Raw genomic sequence first — 19,475 nt, forward strand, 5'->3', positions numbered from 1 at the left:
AATGATGGTGGTGAGGCTTATGATGAGATGGCATGGCATCCAGTAGATATGCTAGATTTAAAGCATTTTAAAGAGGCAATCTTACAGTATGGAATGCAGTGTATGATAAACAAATGTTAAGTAACTGGGTTAAGTAACTGTAGGGGATTGGTGTCAGCTATGTTAGAAGCTGCTCAGTAGTTATAGTGGTTATAATAGTAGAGATATGAAGTCATGAGAATAGAACAAAAATTATGACAAGGGGGATAAATGTTGTTAAAGACCAATGCTTGGTGAAAGGTGTTATACTGACATAAGAGAACAAACTGATCTGAAGACGTAGTAATTGAACAATGTCGTATTACAGCCTTAAGAGCTTGGAACATGGTTGAGGAACCTGAAAAAACAACCACTTCATTTGCTAATGTATTTCAAGGCCCTGGAGAAGCTTTCACAGAATTCTTACAGAGATTGGGTTCAGCTCTAGATAGAGCCATACCAGATCCTGAGACCAGACAAGCATTGAAACTGATTATGGTGTATGAGAATCCAAATTCTGAATTAGGGGGGCAATTAGACAATGAAAAACATGAGGAGCCCCATTCAATGAATGTGTAAGAGAAACAGTTAATATTAGCTCTCCAGAACACCAAAATAATATCATAGGACAAGCTATACTAGAGGTCTCAGATATCAAAACACCCAGTGCTACAACTGTGGTAAATTTGGCCATATACAAAGAAACCGTCAGGTTAAATGTTCCAGATCTCAAAATAACAGGAGCACTAACTTTGCAGTAAATGGTATTCATAGAAGGGTACAAGTAGCTTCTGGCTGTGAAGGTGATGATGTGCCAAGACTTCCAGGGTATTGTAGCCACTGTGGAAAGGGAAAACATTGGACTAGGGATTGTCAATCCAAGAGAGACATACAAGGTAATCTCTTGCCATAAGGAAATGAAAGGAGGGGCCTGTTTGTTTGAGGTCCCACAGCAAACAACATAAGCCATCTTTTTTTGGTCGGCCAGGAGGTAAACAAACTTGCAGGAAAATGAAGACTAGGTATCAGTAACTTAATACATGCTACTGAAGGCAGCGCAGCTTTAGATCTGCCCTCAGATATGTTTCTTACACTATTCCCACAGGTAGAATGTTATAAAATAGCCATTGGGGTTTGACATTCCTTTACCTTCAGGAACCATAGGAATAATCAGGGGAAGAAGTGTATTAATTTCTCAAGGCTTCATTGTGCACCACAGTATTATATATGGGGATTGTAAGGAAGAAATTAAACTCATGGCACATGCAAAGAAGGAGATGCACAGTAATGTAGGGAATGGAATTGCTCAGCTGTTACTGTTTCCTTACATCAAGTGCAAAGCTGTTCCAGTAGAAAGAACAGGTGCATTTGGAAGTATGAAAGACGTGTATTCTGGCAAAAAATGGTTATGGATCAGACACCTAAATTAATGGTACAAATGAATGGTGTTGAAATAAAAGATTTGGTGGATACAGGAGCAGATATCATGGTCCTTTTTCAAAAGTATTGGAATCCAAATTGGCCACTTCAGAAGGTTAATACACAATTTATAAGAATTGGTAAATTATCTCAAATAAGACAAAGTGTATGGTGTAATAAGTGTGTAGGAACAGAAGGGCAAACAGGGAAGCTGATTCACTATGTTGCTGACATACCCATAAATTTATGGGGAAGGGATTTTTTACAACAATGGGGTACTCAAATTAATATTCCTACAACCACAGAGACAGACATAATGAAATTAGGGATGAGATGGTAGGTGCTTCTGGGGAAGGTATTGACATGTGTAATCAAGGGCGATCACAAGCTGTGCTCACTGCCCAAACACAGAACTTCACAGGCATTGAGTTTCCAAATTTATAAAAAGGGCCACTGCTGATATACCAACAGCCTTGCCCCTAAAATGGATCTCACACAGACCTGTGTGACAAGAGCAATGGCCCATACCTAAAGAAAAATTGCAAGCACTTAAACAATTGGTACAAGAGCAGCTGGAGGCTCATCACACAGAAAAGTCTACCAGCCCATTGAATTCCCAGCTGTTTGTTGTAAGAAGAAATCCACAAAATGGAGGATGGTAATGGATTTAAGAGCCCTAAATAGAGTGATTCTAGCAACGGGTCCTTTACAGCATAGAATTATTTTCTTTTTTGTTACCTAGGTCATGACCTATAATGGCAATTTACTTAAAAGATTGTTTTTTCACTATACCTTTACATGAGCAGGATAGGGAAAGGTTTGCTTTCTTAGTATCTACTCTGAACAGGAGTGGTTCAGTGAAGAGATATCATTGGAAGGCACTCCCACAGGGAATGTTGAATAGCCCAGCTTCATGTCAATACTTTGTGTGACAACCATTAGAAATAATTGGTAGGCAATTTCCCCAATATATCATTTACCATTACATGGATGATATTTTATTGGCTGATTCTGATGCAGATATTTTAGAGAAAATGTTTAAGGAAACATAAAGAATTCTGCCATGCTGGGGGTTACAGATTGCTCCAGGAAAAATACAAAGAAGAGATTCAATTACATATTTTGACTATAAAATAATGCAACAAAAATTCAACCACAAAAGGTGCAGATCCGTAGAGACCAGTTGCAAACTCTTAATGATTTTTCAAAAATTGATGGGAGATATTAACTGGCTGAGGCAGCTACTTATGAGTTAAGTAACTTGTTTCAAACTTTAGAAGGGGATTCAGATTTAAACAGTCCAAGGTGTCTAACAGCTGGGGCAGAAAAACAGTTAACTCTGGTAGAACAAAGATGAGTATGTGGACAGAATTGATCCGAAGCTTGGTTGTATTTTGGTTTATTTTACCTTCAACTCCTTCTCCTACTGGACTCATTATGCAAAAGGAAGATAAAATCATGCAATGTTTTCTTAACACATAAAGTAAAAATTTGAAGATATACATAGAAAAGATTTCTGAATTAATTATAAAAGGTAGAATATGACTGTGCCAACTCTCAGGAGAGACCCAGCAGAAATTGTAGTGCCTCTTACTAATGCTGAGATTATGTCATGGGTAATAATGAAGATTGGCAAAGAGCTTGTAGTAACTATTTGGGAGAAATTAATAACAAATATCTGAAGAGTGAATGTATACAGTTAATAAAAAGAACTAATTAGATTCTTCTTCATATTGTAAAGAGAGCACTAATTCCAGAGGCACCAACCTTCTATACTGATGCAAACAGGACAAGAATGGCAGGTTATAACTCAGATAAAATAACTAAGGTGATCAAAAACCCCATGTGCTTCAGTACAAAAATCAGAGTTGAATGCAATTCTTATGGTGCTGTTAGATTTTCCTGAATCTCTTAATATAATTACTGACTCTCAATATGCTCAAAGAGTTGTTTTGCATATGGAAACTGCTGAATTTACTCCTGATAATGCAGAGTTGACTTTGTTATTCATCGAACTGCAATAGGCCATCGGGAGTAGATAACGCAGAGTTGACTTTGTTATTCAGCGAACTGCAATAGGCCATCAGGAGTAGAAACTGTCCATTGTATTTACTCATATTTGCTCTCATGCGGGATTACCTGGTCCTTGGCACAGGAAGTTAGGAAATTGACCAATTACTAATAGGAAATATGTTAGAAGCCTCAAAAGTTTCATGAAAAGCATCATGTTAACAGTAAATGTTTAAAGAAAAAAAATTATCTATTACTTGGCAACAAACAAAAGACATAATTAAAAGGTGTCTTAAATATTCCTTGTATAACCAAACTCCATTGCCTGTTGGAAGTAACCCTAAGGACACAAAACGGAATGAAATCTGGCAGATGGATGTGTTTCATTTTCCAGATTTTGGAAAACAAAGGTATGTACATCACACCATTGATACCTACTCAGGGTTCCAAGGGGCAACTGCTTTAACTTCTGAAAAGACTGATTGTATAATTACTCACTTATTGGAAATAATGGCAATTATGGTAATACTTGCACAAACGATGACTAACAATGCATATGTATCTAATAAAATGAAGGCATTTTCTGCATATTATAATATAAAGCATATTACTGATGTACCACACAATCCTACAGGACAAGCAACTGTAGAAAAAGTTAATTGTACCTTAAAAGAGATGCTTATTAAGCAAAAAGGAAGGGTAAAGACCCCCAGGACAGATTAAATAATGCTTTGTTGACTTTAAATTTTCTTAATGTTGGTGATGAAGACACAACAGCAGCTGAGAGACACTGGGTTATAGAAAAAATTAAGGAACTAGGACAACAAATATACTATAAAGATCTGTCAACTATGAACTGGAAACCTGCAATAGTTTTGAGATGGGGATGTGGTTATGTTTATGTATCTACAGGGAGTAAAAGAATATGATTACCAACAAAACTTATAAAGATTAGATCTGACCAGGGAAGACCTACTACTACGTAAAACATGAATATGTTCATATAGCAAGCGAATCTCAAGGGCTGCCTGGTCCTTATAATATGACATTCTTTCATACAGCTTGGATATTACAGCTCAAACAGATGTAAAGTTGATGGCTTACACCTGCTCAAAAATAGGGCAGATGTTTATCTTTATATAACTGTACACCTTGCATAATCCATATATGTAGAAATGTACCTCTACTAATACTTTTAAAAGTTTGCTTATTTTCAGAGCAAAAAACAGATAATAATTAAGAGAAAGGAGGTACCCAGGCGATTCAACCTTGAAGACTGCCTCAGCTACTGTTTCCCTAAGGATTTGCATGCATAACAACTTTAAAAGGTCTAGCTCAAAGGATCAATCCCCAAAAGACTGGACAAAACAGATGCAGCTAGCTTTTCAAGCACTTAGCCAATATCTTATTTTTCTAAGGGTACCCAAAAGATGTTTTCACCCTGAGACAGCAAAAGGTAATTTGAAGAACCTGATGCCCCCATTTCCAATATGTAGGGCGGGTATTTTTTGTTTGTTTGTTACAATTTTTTTTTTTTTATTGTCAAGGGGGATTGGCTATAAGTTAGTAAAGGTTACATTTAGGGCTGTCTTTCTTTCTCTCCTCTATTCTTTTTTTTTTTTCTCTTATCTTTTTATCCTATCTAGTGTTAGGGGAAAGGAGGGAAAAAGAGAATGATAAAAGGGGAGGATATAGAACTATAGGATAAAAAGTAGATTATTGAATCTATTAGGCTCAAATATTTTACATTGATATTGTAGATGGATAGAAATTTAAGATTATTTTGTTCGACTTTTGCTTTATGTATTGTACATATGATATATCGATAGATTTTGTTCAACATTTCTTTAATGTATTGTACATATTCAACTCTTTTAAAATGTGATGTAAAGTGATAGTCTTATGGTAAAGTGATAGTCTTCTGAGAGCTAACTACTACAAACTGTTTGCAATGGTTGGAGATACAAGTTAGTAGTTAGGCACCTATAAATCTTACTTGTAGTCTTGTTAGATATATGTTTACTTACAAAATAAGCTTTATTTAGTTTTTTGTATGTTTTCAAGTTAAGCAGATAGTGTATAGCTAAAAACAAGCAATGCTTGTCTATTTAGATATACTTAAACAGATAAGTCAATCAATCAGTAAATAGATACATAGAATAGATAAATAATAGACTATAGATAGATAGATATTATTATACCCAATAGTAAGTAGGTAGATGGTCTTCAAAAACTTCAGAGATCTACAGAATATGGCATTTAATAATAACAGGCTTTTCTGACAAAGAGAGACACATCCAATGCTGGCAGCATCTCCAATCTACTTCAGTGAAGATGATGGGCATCAAAGAAACAAGGGTAACAAAATAGCCACTGGACTGAGAAACTTTTCTCATCTCTACTGCTTGTAGCAGACTGCCTGTCCAAACTGTCATCAAGCAGGATACTGAGAAATTGACTGTTCAGCTTTTCAGAGACCAGGTGGGCCAGTCCTTCAAAATTTTTGCTTCACAGAACAGTCTGTTAGATATTTTGGGCCAACAGGCTGAAGACTGGATGCTCCAATGATAGAGAAAAACCTGTGACCATCCACATAGTCAACTCTCTGTTCTGTCTATATTTTTTGAAGTTGCTTGCCTTCACTTCCTTCATGTTAGATAATATTTCCTTCTTAAGTCTCCGAGAGTGTTGAAGACTAGATAGCCATAGTATTACTATAAGCTTTAATTTAAGAGCTAAAACATGTTTAGAGGTTGATAAATGTAAATAATAATAAAGTGACTTTGAAAACCCTTGGACACTATGATAAGACTCAGCAGGATAGTATAGATGGTGGAATAACTTCTCCAAGTGTATCAACTGTAAATGGACTGGTCTTTGTAAATGTGACATTTACTGTGTAATTCTCACAATTATTTTTATTGTATATAGTTTATTATTTTAATAGAAAGAGGGATATGTAGTGGATATAAACATGTTTTTGTTTTTATCCCAAATGTGGGATATGAAATGAATGTAAACATGTTTTCGTTTTGATCCCAAGTGTGGGATGGAGAGCAGACTTGTGCGAGAGCAGGTGATGTTTATCCACTTAGAAGTCCAACCTCCAGCCACTTCTCGGGGGGAGGGGTCTTGTTTTTTTCCAGCTGAAAAACACCCTAGTACAGACTCTGAGAGGGTATATATATATTAGATAGATAGATAGATAGATAGATAGATAGATAGATAGATAGATAGATAGAAGCTCAAAATAGGATGCTGGCCTTTTTGGATCTTGATATTGTTCGGCTGTTCATTGCTCCATTTCAAGACGATCCTAGAGAGAACTGCACCAGTGAAGGCTTTGAGCTTTGGGCTCTGGCTGAGGCTCTGGGTTCTGGTTGTTTCAAGTTCCAGCAGCAACTACACCACGGGAATCATTCCTAGGAACTGAATTCAACAAGGTCTACTTTTCCTGTTCCCCTAAATCCCCTTTCTCTCTTATCTAGGGTAAGTGGGTTGAAAGGGCAGTATAAACCTTTAAAGAACCCTAAATAAAGTAGGTTTGGAAAAGTTGGAGCCTACAACTAACTGCTTATACTATCAGAACTTTATTATTTAATTATAAAGGAAGGAAGTTAGACGTAGCTATCTCCTAAATGTTTACTGAACAGAAATCAGCAGAGAGGCATGTTCATGAATTATCAACCATGCATGGCAAGGTAAGCATTCCAGTTTTTCAGCTGCCTTTTAGTCACCCATTTCCCTCTAAGAAACCCCAACACACTCAATGTCTAACCAAGCTAGACTTAAATGGTATTGTTTCTCTGGGCTCTGCTGTTACTCTAACAGAACTGAATAGACATTTGCAACTTACACATCACAAAACTGCATGTATCCATACTCTGAGTCAAAGTTCCCAATAAACTAAGTGCCAAGAATACATTTACCTTAATAAAAATTTTATATGCATAGATACATGGTACTAATTGTTCCCATTAAAATTTTAATTTACTTTTTAAATCTTAAATGGGATAATCTTTGACTATAGTGACCTTCAAGCCTTACTGAGTTTTCAATTTACTTGAGTCAATCATTGACTGATATTAATTTGATATTGACGATGTCTTAAGTGGCAATATATTCTAAGTAGTGTTAGTCTTATAAAAATATGGGATAATTCCTCATTTGTATGTTTTATGTCCCATATTAGGTCTTTGCATACAGAGTAGATATAATACAGAAACTCTTTTCCTTGCTCTTCACAAGATATATGTAACGTGTATGTGTGCTTTTTGTTTGTTTGTTTGTTTTGTTTTGTTTTGTTTTCTCTGGTAGCCTCTGTAGACCAGGAACACTTAATTTATTAATCTTCTTAAATGTTTTTGATATTTTGGTACCTAAATCCTAAAGGAATGCGCGCGCGCACACACACACACACACACACACACACACACACACACACACAAACAAACAAAAACGTGATGTCAAAATGTCTAATGTGAAATGTTTCTCCAATTTATTAATATAAATATATGTGTATAAGCCCTAGCCTCCCCCCCCCCCCCACACACACACACTATATCTAAGGTGGTCAAAAAGAAGTGGAACAAGACAGTGGAGCTCAGGCTTGAAGGTTCTGTGCTCCTGTTCCCAAACAAAGATGTCCAGGGCTTCTTAATTAACCTAAAATGTCAGGAGTGAAAAGGGCATCCATCCATTCATAAGGTGAATGGATGTCTGACATTTAGGAGACAACAGCTGCATGCTCTCGTAAGGCCTTGCTCCTTTTGAGCGGTCAGGCAGGTGGCCTAGTCCTGTTCTAGATCAGATGTGGGTGTAGGAAAGTAGACAGAAAATAAGCAGAAGGAAGGAGAATGAGGACAAGGCTACATGTTTTCAGAAGAGAAGACAAACTTCCCTCACATCGAAGGAGAGAGAGAAGAGATGTACAGGTTAGCAAAGTATGGCAATCTCATTCCTCTCTTCAAACTACTTAACTTTGTTTCCTTCAAATAATGTGACATATAATACCCATACAGACTGATTTTAAATAATAAACTGAGAGAATTTGTGTTTACATAGAAGTTAACACTGTCAGCACATTCCTGGTAAGAATTCTTTTTGAAAGTCCTATTACTAAACATGTGTTTTAAAAATGGAATTGTTTTCACATTGAATAAAACTAAGTATTTCTCTACTTTCACATTTCTTATTGATTTGGTTTTTAAAAATAGACTCTGGATAAACAAAATAAAGTGCTTGAAGGATGATATTGATGTGACGGGTTTAGGATCCCTCTACTCGCACACTTCTAAGTGTGCCTATCAAATGTTCCAGGAAGTATACTGAGCAGGAAAGAGTAGCACTAGACAAAAGTAGTGTCATCCATAGGTTCTGACCATGCACTGCATTAAAAACAAAACAAAAACAAACAAACAAAAAAAAACAGCTAGGCCCTAACACGCTTTGCTTTCTGTTTATGCAATAGGCAAGCTTCTCAACAAGATGGGCTGTGTCTGCTCAAACTGTAGAACGAAAAAAAGCGAAAAAAAGCTTTCTTCATTTGCTTTGTTTCTCATCAAGTATTGAGTCACAACAACGAGAAATGTACCAAGCGAGTCATATAAAAATACCTCCAAATCTAAAACACAAACGTAGATTTAAATAGTTTACATCAGACCACCTTCCTGTTTTAAGCATTTTCCTTCTGTACAGGAAGATAAATGCACATTGCATATATTTTTCTCCCTAGCAAAACTTCTAGGTTATATTGTCACTAATGAAAAAGACTTGTAGACACAGTTAAGTGTTGATAGCATAAAGACTTGCTATACCCATTTCTTTACCTTTTAATTATTACACAAGGATCCTCTTGGAGTATCTTTAAGTCAAGCAGAAGATGAAAGTCTTGGGCCTAAAATAAAGATAAAAAGCTAAAGCTAACAACTAAAAGAAGTACTTGTGTGTCAGTACCACATTACAAATACTTGGCATTCTGAAAAATATAACGAAATTTTTCTATCTAATTCTACTTCAGCTATGATTCCATATAAGATTTTATTGCTTAGTTTAAGTGAAGGTTAGCACTTTTGTTATTAAGCACATTTTTCAAGAGTTTATAATAATGTTGAAATTTCTTTTCTATCTTTCTTATTTGATATTGCCAGAAAACTCAATTATATGTTTGAAAACTCAAGAAGGCTCATTTTAACTGTTTTTATATTTCTCTTTTACTGCTTTCTATTACCACCCAAAGAAACTTTCAACAACACAAACACCAAATTTCTAAGTATCAGCATGAATTATCAGGTATCTTTTATTTTCAATATATGATCTAAACTTTCTCTTCCTCAAAAAATAATGTAAGCAAAAAAAGAAAAAGAACTTGAGCTCAAGATTATACTTTAAAAGTCTTTCTTAAGTAAAATTTCCTTATTTCTATCTTCTTTTTCTGTTTTTGCAATAAGATTGAACCAAATGTCTTGATATAAAAAATGACTCTATAACATAAAAGGAAGAATGATACAATCTATGAGAGACCCTGATGGATGTATTGATAATATTTCTGATATTTGGGGGATATAAGATATAATATATTTAGATACATAGTGTTGTATGTTGTGTCTATCTACCAAAACTTTTCTCCCCAAATAGGTAGACATCTATAAGCATTTCTTGTGTTTTCCTTCTCACAAACATATTTGTTTATTTTAATTAAGATACTCTCTAACAAGCTAATATTAATATAAATAAGTGTTGCTACTATAAAAATGATAACACCTCAGTTTGCCCTTTCTACTGTTAGAATAGAAATATATCCTTTCACTTGTTTGCGCAAGGACTTGTTTACATGAAGTTACTGTAGGCAGCAGTGTACCAACCATTAGATGTGTGAAAGGAAGGTGAAGGTGTGATGCCAGAAGATATTTGCCTCCTGGCAATTCTGTATTATATATAATTTCTGAGTGAGAAGTACAATGAACAATTCAAATTTTATCAATTATGCTAAATTCAGTCTTTCATTAACAAGAAGTCTTCATATTTATATGCTTTGAAAATATATACTGTGATGCTAACTTCAAAAATCTATTGTTGTAATTGGTTTAATATGATTACTGATTTTGTTCTTTGAAATACTAGTAATTAAGACAATAAGATGTTTTGTCTTGGGTTTTAGTGATTTTCACATCAAGACCAGGAGTCAAAGTAGATCTCTAAAAAGTCATCTCACTTACAACAAATTTAGCATATTTTTACTTAGGACTGACAATTACTATCTAAGTAAAAGTTCAAATCTAAACTAGATAATTACTGTTAGTGACGGTTACATAATTTACTTTTTATGAAAATTTACATAAATTGTTACAATGTAGAATGTTAGTTTAATTTTAATTAATTTATTTACTTATTTATTATAATTTATTTGTATTATATCCCAATTTTTATCCCCTTACTTTTATTTTCCCACTCCCCCTCTCCTTCCCTGTAGGAACCAGGCCCGACTGGGCTGCCTGCCTATCTTGCTGTTTCATGTCCTGTTTCTAGCAGCTTCCATGTCTGTGTTTATCTTGGTTAGCTAGTCATGTTTACTGCTCTGAGAACGCACCCCTCCCTTCCTCGAGACTTTTCCTTCTGTGTGCAATCACCGATCACCGCTTGAGGGATTTCACCTGGGAGGAGGATTCCTGTTTTGCTGCCTATAAGAAGGCTCTTTGGAACTCTGGGACGGAGAATAATAAACCGCTGCCATGGCTGCTGCTGCGGCTGCTGCTCTTGGTAAGTACGGTGGCGCGGGCCTCACATTCCCTCTCCATCTCCCCTAGACCTCTGACTGGGGTCCCTCCTCCACCACCTTTTTTGATCCATTAAAGTACTTACTTCTTTATACTGGTTTAAAAATTAAACACAGAAGACAGAAAGCACCATCATTTCCAGTCCATGTTACAGAAATTTGTGGTTGGTCTGAGAATGCCACAGATAAACTAAAAATAAACTTTAGTCTAAAAACAAGCATCACCAAGCAGAAGAGTTTCTTTCCACAGTCAACTGAGGATCACTTATCTGTTTCTTTTGCCCACAGCCACAAAGGCTAAAGAATCAAACCGTCTATGATATTTAAAGAGCAATGTAAATCATGTTAGGGAACAACAGAGTTTCTTGTGTCTGTCATTTAAAATGAAACAATTGCTAACACCTTTGTTTCAAGTATATGTCTACGTAGAATTTTTTGTGGCACAAACACAGAGGAAGCAATCGCTCCTGCTTTGTCGATTAAACTTGGCAGAATCACTTCTGGAGTGAAATAAAGCTTTTTGTGTCTAATGGCAAACCTCTCTTAATAAGTTACCCATGCTTGAAAAACTGTTGCTGGTTTTTAAAATCCAGTAACAAACTGAGAGAGTATAAAAGGCGGGCTTATAGACAATTCAGAATTTTTCAGACGTATTGATTACAATGAAATTTTATTGAGCTGCATACAAGGGTGAGTTTTGAGGGAAAATTACTAGTATAGCCTTTAATCAATAAGTGGAAAATTGGTATAAAATCCAGTAAAGCAAAGACTAAGTGTGGTTAATTATTTCCTATGGATTTTGACAGATGTCTGTTTGGGACTTCACCTCTAAGGTTTGTCCACATTTACTCTATTATAAATGAAGTAGAGTAAATGTTGCTGATAAGACTTAAATTATGTTTGTACAGTAGTTTCGATGCTTGTACCACAATAGACACAGCTTCGGTTTCAAAGTTAGCACAAATTTATAAAACCCCAAACTTCTTTTATTAACAAACTTACCTAATAAGTTTTAGTGACCGTTGTTTGTAATTCTATTAAAAGATAGTTATGCCAACCACTGCATCACCAACAAATCTAAATATGGCAGCAAATTTAGAGTTTGATGCCTCAGTTATATTCAATGCAGATAAATTCACTGAATTTACCCAGGATAGCTTACCATCCAGGGAGTCCAAAAAGATAGGTGTCAAAAGATTGCCTCATCTATAAATCATCCTTCTGCTATTTACTTCATAAAATGAGACGGTAGAGATTAAACACCATTTAAGTCTTGGGCAATTTATAAGTAACACATGTAAAAGATGCCTTCGGGCCTATTCTTTATTAATGTCAAGAGTATAAAACCTGTTCTATAATTGAATTCAACATTTGCCAAAATGTTTTTAAAGATTGGTTCACTTCCTTTTGCTTTTCCTGTGGCTGACTAAGCTGCATCTCTAACTACAGTAGCACGTGCTTGTGAAACCTCCAAAGACCTCACAGATAGGTCAATGTAGAAGCTTCACACATTTCTCTCAGTCATTTTACTCCCTTATTACATTTTGAAAGCATTTCTGTAATCTCTCTTGAATTAGAAACATTTTAAATAATAAAAATATATAACATTAAAACTTAAAACTCAAACAAATTTTCCCAAGCAAAATATTATAAAAATACCTAAAAAAAAAAAAAAGTCATCACATTACCCATGAATTTTTGTTACTCATGAATTTTCTTTTGGGCTGGAAAATATGCAGTGTTATTTAACACTCAAGCTTCGTGTCTAAGGATATTCTTCCAGAATTCCCATTCTAATGTTTGACTTGTTGGTCCTATGGAGACATGACTCACATTCCTATTCTTTTCTAAACATTATATGTATGTACGAATCTATGTATATAATGTATGTATGTATGTGTGTATGTATGTGTGTATGTGTGTGTGTATGTGTGTGTGTATGTGTGTGTGTATGTATGTGTGTATGTATGTGTGTGTGTATGTATGTGTGTATGTATGTGTGTGTATGTATGTGTGTATGTATGGTTTGCTTGCTTGCTTGGTTGTATGGGTGTGTGTGTGTGTGTGTGTGTGTGTGTACAAATTGCTCTGCAATGTGTATAATTTTAGGTAAATATAAAATAGTATCATTTTTGAGCCTTTATCAAACAATGCTGGTATTGACATCCTCACATCTTTCTTTTTCTATTAGTATAAATTAACCTTTCTCCCTCATCCCCAGTTGGAGCCTCCTCACTGTTTATCCATACTTTATATGATGTAAATATAGGAAAAGACTCTGCAAACAGTGCCTCCCTTTCCCATGATTTAAGGATAACAATTGACAAGTGGGACCTCATAAAACTAAAATGATTCTGTGGGGCGAAGGAAATAACTGAGTGAAGAAAAAGCTCAAAGAATGGGATATAATCTTTCCTTCCCATGCACTTGACAGAGGATTAATATGCAAAATACACAAAGAACTCAATATGCAGAGACTCAAGGAAATGTGATATAATTGAAAATGGAATAGGAATCTAAAGAGAAAAGTCTCAAAATAAAAACAAAACAAAACAAAAAACTAGAATGTTTAAGGGGGCTGGGGTATTTGGCCCCAGGGAGGCCTGCACAAACTGTTGAACCAACCAAGGACAATGCATGCAGGGAACCTCGATCCTCTGTTCAGATCTAGCCAATGGACAGCTCATTCTCCATGACTGTGGGGGTAATGGGGATTGCCTCTGATATGAACTCTGGTGTCCCTGATTTGATTACTTCCCCTTGGTGGGAGGACTGGCAGGTGCACAGAGGAAGGACACGCAGGATATCTGATGACTGTGATCATAAGATGGGGGAGGGGGTCCTCTTCTGTAAGAGGTCTAGGGGAGGGGAATAGGGCAGAAGAGGGAGGAAGGGTAGGAACAGGAAGATACAATTGGGATGCAATTTGAATAAATTATATATTAATGAAAAAAGAAAAACATAGAAAACTGTTTAATCATACCAGAAATTAGGGAAATACAAATAAAAACAACTTGAGATGTTTTCCTTGTCCAGTCAGAATGACCATGATCAACAAAACTACTGACCCCATGCCCCAAAAAATGCTAGCTGAGGTTGTGGAGAAAAATGAATCTTCAGGTTTGGTTAGAATGCAAACTGGTGAAGGGTTTCAGATATCAATTTTCATAGCCACCATATTCACAATAGCCCAAAATTGGAAATAATATAAATGCCCTTCAGCAGATGAATGGATAATGAAAATGCATTCCATATACACAAGAGAATACTATTCACTGTAAAGAAGTCATTGTTGGTGGGAATGCAAAGTGCTGCAGACACTTTGGAAATCTGTAAAGAGAAACCTCAAACAAACAAAAAACAAAACAAAACAAAACAAAACAAAACCCACCATAAAACAAAACAACAATAACAAAAAAGCAAAACCCATAAAATTTAAATCTACCAAATGACCCAGCTATACCACTTCTTGGCTTATTATTAAAAGATTCAACACGATATCCCACTGATACTTTCCCAGTGATGTTCATGCCCTCCCTGTTCATAATACCCAGGAAAAATGGACAATATAACTTACATTCAAAAGATGAATGGATAATGAAACTGTGGTACATATTCATAATGAAATACTATTTAGCTATAACAGAAGATGAAATCATAAAATTGGAAGTAAATTGATGGACCAAGAAAGATTATATTGAGTAAGTTAACCAAGACCCAGAAAGATAAATGCCTCATATTTTCTCTAATCCACAGCTTCTCTAAATCCACAAGTGTGAGCATGTGCTTTGGAGTGCCTTAGGGCTTTTAGTGCTGTAAAGATACACCATAAGCACACCAACTCTTATAAAGAAAAGCATTTAATTGGAGCTGGCTTACAGTTTAGAGATTTAGTCCATTGCCATCCTGAGAAGAAACATGCACTCACAAAGGCAAGCATGGTGGTGGACAAATAGCTCAGAGTTCAACACAAGAACCCTCAGTTTTATACAGGGTAATATAAATATGCATCTATTTGTACTTTTTTACATGTAGATATCCAGTTAGACCAGAACCATTTGTTGAAGATTCTATCTTTTTTCCACTGTATGGTTTTGGCTTCTTTGTCAAAAACCAAGTGTCCACAGATGTGTGAGGTTATTTCTAAGTCTTCAGTTGGATTTGATTGATCAAATAGCCTACTTATATGCAGGTACCATGCCATTTTTTATTATTATTGCTCTATAGTACAGCTGGAAATTCCTCCGGAAGATCTTTTATTGCACAGAATTGTTTTAGCTGAGTTTTTTGTTTTCCATATAAAGTTGAGAATTGATCTTTCAACATCTATAAAGAAATATATAGATATTTTATATGGATTGAATTGATCTGTAGATTGCTTTTGGTAAGATGGCCATTTTTACTATGCCAATCCTCTTAATCCATGAGCATGGGAGATATTTCCATCTTCTGATAGCTTCTTCAATTTCTTTCTTTAGATACTTGAAGTTCTTTTCATAGAAGTATTTTACTTCCTTGCTTAGAGTTACTCCAAGATACTTTATATTTCTTGTGGCTATGGTGAAGGGTGTATTTTCCCTAGCTTCTTTCTCAGCCATTTCTCATTTATATATAGGAGAGCTACTTATTTTTTGAATTAATCTTGTATACAGCTACTTTGCTGACGGTGTTGACCAGCTATAGGAGTTCTCTGGTAGAATTTTGGGGGTCACATATATACACTATAATATCATCTGTCAATAGCAATAATTTGACTTTCTTCTTTCTGATGTGGATCCATTTAATCTCCTTTTGTTGTCCTTTTGCTCTAGCTAAAACATCAAGTATTATACTAAAGAGATATGGAAAGACTGGTCAGCCTTGTATAGTCCTGGTTTTAGGGGAATTGCTTTGACTTTCTCTACATTTAATTTGAGTTCAAGTGGATTAAAGACCTGAACATAAAACTAGATACACTAAATCTATTAGAAGAAAAAGCCGGAAAGAGCCTTGAACTCATTGGCATAGGAGACAACTTCCTGAATAGAACACCAACAGCCCAGGCTTTAAGATCAAGAATTAATAAATGAGACCTTATGAAATTGAAAAGCTTCTATAAAGCAAAAGACACTGTCAACAGAACAAAATGGCAACATACAGACTGGGAAAAGATCTTCTCCACACCTACATCCAACAGAGGCCTAATATCCAAAATATATAAAGATCTCAAGAAACTAAATACCAACAAACCAAATAATCCAATTAAAATGGAGTACAGAACTAAACAGAGAATTCTCCACAGAGAAACATTGAATGGCTAAGAAACAATTAAAGAAATGTTCAACATTCTCATTCATCAAGGAAATGTAAATCAAAAGGACTCTGAGATTCCATCTCACACCTGTCAGAATGACTAAGATCAAAAACTCAAGTGTCAGTACATGCTGGTGAAGATATGGAGAAAGGGAAACACTCTTCCATTGCTGGTGGGAGTGCAAGTTTGTACAATCACTTTAGAATTCCATCTGGTGCTTTCTCAGAAAACTGGGAGTAGCTACTCCAAGACCCAGCTATACCATTCCTGGGCATATACTTGAAAGATGCTCCACCATCAAGGACATCTGCTCAATGATGTTCATAATAGATTCATTTATATTAGCCAGAATCTGGAAACAACCTAGAAGTCTCTCAACAGAAGTATGGATACAGAAATTCTGGTACATTTACACAATGAAATGCTACTCAGTGATCAAAAGTAAGTAAATCATGAAATTTGCAAGCAAATGCATAGAACTAGAAAAGGTCATCCTGAGTGAGGTAACCCAGACCCAGGAAGAAATATATGGTATATAGTTACTTATAAGTGGATATTAGCCCAACATAGATATCCTCTGAGAGACTCCACCCAGCGGGGGATCAGGAAAGATGCTGGGACTCAATCAGGATATAACGTGAATAAAGAATAAAAAATTTAAAATAAAAAAAATCATCAAGAAACAGCAAGAGAGAGTGACACTGGGTATGCCTTAAACATTTGAAACCTCAAAGCACCCCCTCCCAACTTCCAGCCCCCTGAAGTGACACACTTCCTCCAACAAAGCCACATCTCCAATATGCCACTCCTTATGAGCCTATGAGGGCCATTTTAATAAAATCACCACATTCCACTCCCTGGCTCTGTAGGCTTGTAGATGTATCATAATGCAAAATTGCCTTCAGTCCAATTTCAAAAGTCCACATAACCTATCATAGTCTCAACAATGTTTAAAAGTTCAAAGTTTCCTTGAGACTCATGGCAATCTCTAAGCTGTTAACCCCTGTAAAATCAAATGAAAAATCAGATCACATACTTACAACGTACAATGACATAAGATAAAAATTACTGTACTAAAAGGGAGGAAAGAAGAGCGTAATGACAGAAAACTGGACCAAAGCAAGACCAAAACCTAGCTGAGCAAACTCCAAACTCTGCATCTCCGTGTCTGATGTCAAATCATTCTTCAGATATCCAACTCCTTTCAGCTTTGTTGACTTCAACACATGTAGGCTTTGATCTTTTAAAACCTATTTTATTTGTAGTTCTTTAATGCCTCTACTTCCCTTCTAATCCACCTACCCTAGATAGGAGGAAAAGAAGGTTAATAGACAGAGGAGAGGTAGACCTTCTCAGACTCAGTTCCTTGGGGTGAGTCAATGCTTCGTTGTCATCAGGATTCGAGCAGACCCATAAAACAACCGAGCAGCAATCTGCAAATTGACTGCAAAGGCAGCAGCAGGAACCTTGAATCTTGAAGTGGAGTGATGAACAGCCAAGCAATGCAAAAATAATTTATCTTTATATTTGGACTATTTATATTCTCCCATAGTTCATACAGGATGATTTTCAACTGGCAAACCTCATCCTCATCACCCTACCCCCCAACTCCACGAGAGGCAGTTTCGTTTTTAGCAGGCAAATATGACATGCCCTCTAAAAGTCTGTTTACCATCCCATATTTGAGATAAAAATAAAAACATGTTTATATCCAGTAAAAAAAAAAAAAAAAAAAAAAAAAAAAACCTATTTGTTTCTCTTGGGCTGTTTTCCTGGTTAGCAGCTCTCTTCTATGGGTATCACAAGGCTCTGGCATCTCCAACATTTTAGGGTCTCCAAGGCTTCACTTTCACACCTTCACACAATGGCTTCTCTAGGCCTTCATGCCGAGAAAACCCTGAGCCTTGCTTGGCCTCAACAGCATTCTCTAGTTGTGGAGAGTCCATACCCATTTCTTCTATCCTTGACCTGAAAGCCAAAAGCACATGGCCATCACACTTGGTTCCGCTGCTTGCTAGGCTGGAGCATGCCCTACCTCATGCAATTACACCTTCACCAGCTTTATGTGTCTGTTGGTCTCCTACACTGTCTAAGCTTAGCTGTCCAAGAACTCACTGTAGACCAGGCTGGCCTTGAACTCAGAGATCTGCCAGCCTGTTTTCTGAGTGCTAGGATTAAAAGTGTGTACAACCGTGCCCAGCCATAACCTTTTCTTTAATTCATTCTCACTAACTGGAAGCTTAGCCAGATTAAGTCTTTCTCTGAAGTCACCACTCTCCCTTTATTTTGTTTTGATTTGTTTACTTCTGGTACCCCATGTCTCCTCACACTGTACATTTCATGTGTCTCCTTGCTCATCTTGCTCCTTTTTATTACAAGTCTGCATAACCATGGCCACCAGTAACCAAGCAACACAGTTAATAGTAGGCTGTCTGGTAATTCCCTCTGCCAATACTGTTAATCCTTAACTTTTCCATTTGGTCTCAGGCAGAGTTTTTTGGACAAGGGCAGAAAACAGTATATTCTTCACCAAAATATCAGAAGCATGATCTCTAGGCCACATAGTAATACCCTCCTCTGAACCCTCCTGAGCTGAGACCCCATAATTCAAATCACCCTCAGCACCACTATATTCCATTCCCCTAAAAGTGGGATACATTAAGGTCTACTTAAAGAGTCCAGTTGGCTTCATAGTCCAAAGTGTTCCATATTCCTCTAGGCAAAAACATGATGAGGCCTGCACTTCTGTCATCTTAGGGGTTTTATTGATGTGATGAGAGAGCATTTAAATTGGGGCCAGCTTACACTTCAGAGGGTTAGTCTAGTATCATCGTGGCAGGAAGCACGGCCGCACCCAGGCACACATTGTGTTAGAGCAGTAGCTTATAGTTCCACACCCACGTCCTCAGGCAGAGGGAGAGAGGGCCACTGGGCCTGGCTTGAGCACCTGAATCCAAATGC

The sequence above is a fragment of the Acomys russatus genome, chromosome 2 (assembly GCF_903995435.1).
Source record: "Acomys russatus chromosome 2, mAcoRus1.1, whole genome shotgun sequence".
NCBI lineage: Eukaryota > Metazoa > Chordata > Mammalia > Rodentia > Muridae > Acomys > Acomys russatus.